The sequence below is a fragment of the Canis lupus genome, chromosome 4 (assembly GCF_003254725.2).
Source record: "Canis lupus dingo isolate Sandy chromosome 4, ASM325472v2, whole genome shotgun sequence".
Classification (NCBI taxonomy): Eukaryota; Metazoa; Chordata; class Mammalia; order Carnivora; family Canidae; genus Canis; species Canis lupus.
This window is the reverse complement of record NC_064246.1, coordinates 49,587,883-49,590,852: the sequence shown is the minus strand read 5'-3', so window position 1 is coordinate 49,590,852 and position 2,970 is coordinate 49,587,883. Positions and strand designations below refer to the sequence as shown.

The window sequence follows — 2,970 nt, the reverse complement described above, 5'->3', positions numbered from 1 at the left end:
TGTTTATAGCACATGAAAAATATGTATTCCTTCTCTGCCCTCCATGATTTCACAGAAGAAACTGGCTATCTCAGTTGAATTAATTTCCCCTTTAGGTAATAATATCATTTCTATCCAGTTGCTTTTAAGGTTTTTTCTTTGATTTTAGCTTCCAAAAGTTTAATTTTATGGTGTGTCTTGGCATGTATTTCTTTGGGTTTATCTTATTTAGTATTCTTTCAGCTTATTTCATTATAGGCTTGTGTCTTGCCCTAAATCTAGGAAGATTCAGCTTTTATTTTTTTGAGTAATGTTTCAGCCATATATCCTTTCTCCTCTTCTTCTGGGACTCCAATGATACGTATATTAACTCTTTAGTTATTCTCAGAGTCCCAAGTCTCTGTTCATTTTTTGTCCAGTCTATTTTCTCTCTTTGCTTAGATGAAGTAAATTCTATTGATCTATCTTTAGGTTCACCAATCCTCTCATTGTCATCTCTGCTTTACTATGAAGCCCATCCACTTCTTATTTTGGTTATTGTATTTTTTAATTAAGTTTGCATTGAGCAAGTTATTTTTATTTTAATGTTTCTTATGTCTACAGTCTGTATTTCAGCATTTTAAATATCATCTATTTCTTTGTTGAAGTTTTTGTATTTGTTTTAAAGCAATTTGAAAGTTGTGTTGGGCCAATTTTGTGATGAATTTTAAAAAAATCATTACTGAGTAGTTTCAGTATCTGGTTCATTTCTTTATTGGCACTTACTGATTGTCATTTATTATTTAAGTCGTTGCTTTTTTGCTTGCTGCCATGAAAAATGGTTTTCACTTACATCCTAGACATTTTGGATATTATTTTAAGAGGCTTCTTATTCTATTTAAATCTTGTATTTTAACAAGAATCCACCTTCTTTAGATTTAGTGTGTAAGTTTCAGTCTGCTTTAGTGGGCCATAGTTCCAATGATGATTTAGTTTCCTAAGCCCTTGCCATGCTTTCCTAGTCCGATTTGTTCTTCTGTGTGGGACAGAATATAAGTTAGCTAGTATAGATTCTATTATTGCCATTCCTGTAGACAGATCAAGTGAACACCTGTCAGCAGGTATGGGGAAGGATATGTGATTGTCTCTGAGTTCTGCTGGTGTCACAACTATAAGATCAGAATTCTTCCTGCTGGCAGATGTTGGACATGGGATAAAACAGTTCATTTGGGTTCTGCTAGTGCTGTTACTGCAAGCAGATCAGGCCAACCACTGCTACTGGGTATAGATCTCTTCATTAAGTCCCATCTGGGCTTCCCCTTTACTGATCCTTTGCATCGAGAAATCAGAGCCGCCTTGTTTTTTTTTGTTTTTGTTTTTGTTTTTGTTTTTGTTTTGCTTTCTTGCTTGCTTGCTTTATATGCCTTATGGTAGTTCTGGGTTGCAGGACTCTGGTGCCCAGTCAAGAATATATGGGAAACTCACTCTAGTATCATTCTTCAAGCCAGTTGTTTCTGGCAGGTCCACTTTCTTCAGTTCATCATTAAGAGTTCTTTTATGATTGAATTATTTCCTGAGTATTGAATTGTATTTAGAGGGAAAGATTTGGGAAAAGTGAATCTGTGCCATCTTGTTCCAGAACTGATTTTTTTATCTTATCTTTGTTGTGTGTCAAGTTCTCGTATATTTGTAGGTCTATTTTTCTATCCTCATGTCGTCTGATGTATTTAACCTGTTGTTTTCCCAACACCATAATTACTTTGCTGACAATTTTTCTCAGGTTATATATCAGTATGCCTAAAATTTAAAAAAAAAAAAAGAAAAAAAAACAAGAAAAGAAAATGATTGCTTGCAGGAGCTGACCTTTCCCACCCTACTGAGTGGCTGTGTCTGGTAAAGCTAGTGAAGAAGGGCCTGTGTGTTTCTGGACAGTGGGCACCCATGGCTGGGGGTTGGGGGGGGTCCCCTGGATGGCACACAACTGCAGCAAGGTCAGCAAAGGCTCTCTCTCATTGACTTTTTCAGGGGAGGAGGATGAAGAAGAAAGAAAAGAAAAAACCCCAAATGCCAAAGAAATTTCAGTGGGATGAAGTTCCTCCACCACTTAGAGAATATCTCTGCAGCCACTGCATCAGCTGGGTCACCATGATGTCCGAGATCCTGGAGCAGGCCTCTTCTGCCAGATAGATGGCCCCTCACAGTTCTTCTATGGACCCCAAGTTATCTCCATATGCCTGGGTCTTCTCCTTCAGCTCTGCAAACAAAGGAGAAATAATTGTAGATAAACACTGAGAGAAAGGACTATTTGGAATGCCTTTCATCCTATTATTTTATAAGTCTGAACTGAAGAGCTCCATTCTCAGGACTCTTTGGATCTTTCTCTTGGATAGTGAAAATCCAGTCCCCAGAGTTGCTGCCTCTGGATGCTTGGCTGTCTGCATCTGTTTCTGTGTCTGAGTCTTCAGAGCCAGGGTCTTCGTGGATCTGCTCAACCTTCCATCTATTGTACCTGTTGATGAGCTCAGTCAAATAGGATGCTTTCTTTGCATTAGGTATTATAAACTTGTGCTTCAGTAACTCCTTAGCAGTGGATCTAAAGCTTGGCTCCTTATTCAAACAGGCTTCAACAAACTCCTTGAGGGGTCTGCTATAGGTTCCTTCCACTGTGGCAGGGAGGTGGGGGAGATTGTTCTTTGGAATGAGGAATAAAATCTTCAGCCATATGAACTCATGTTCATTTAGACTTTGTACTTTCTGTGAATTACAGAAATCTTTGTTAGTTGGGTTATTTTTCCTGTGTTAAGTGGAATATTTTTTCCATGTAATAGGTCTAAAAAAAGTTAGATCCTGGCATTTTTTCAATAGCTCAGGAATGTCAAAGTCAAGTTCCCTGTGTGTAAATGAATTAAAATAGCTAAAGCAATCTTGAAAAAATAATAGAGAGCACTTTCAGTTACACCAAATAATAAAGTTTCCACAACTGGGAACATTTTGCAAATCTGTAGTATCACA

General features: G+C 37.6%; 1 long non-coding RNA gene across 1 annotated transcript; it reads right to left on the bottom strand.

Moving 5' to 3' along the window:
* Positions 1-1,949: 1,949 nt before the first annotated feature.
* Positions 1,950-2,707, bottom strand: LOC125754977 (uncharacterized). The gene is made up of 2 exons (XR_007410254.1): positions 2,303-2,707; positions 1,950-2,212 (listed from the first exon to the last, which is right to left on the bottom strand). It is a non-coding gene; the product is annotated as an uncharacterized LOC125754977 (long non-coding RNA).
* Positions 2,708-2,970: the final 263 nt, after the last annotated feature.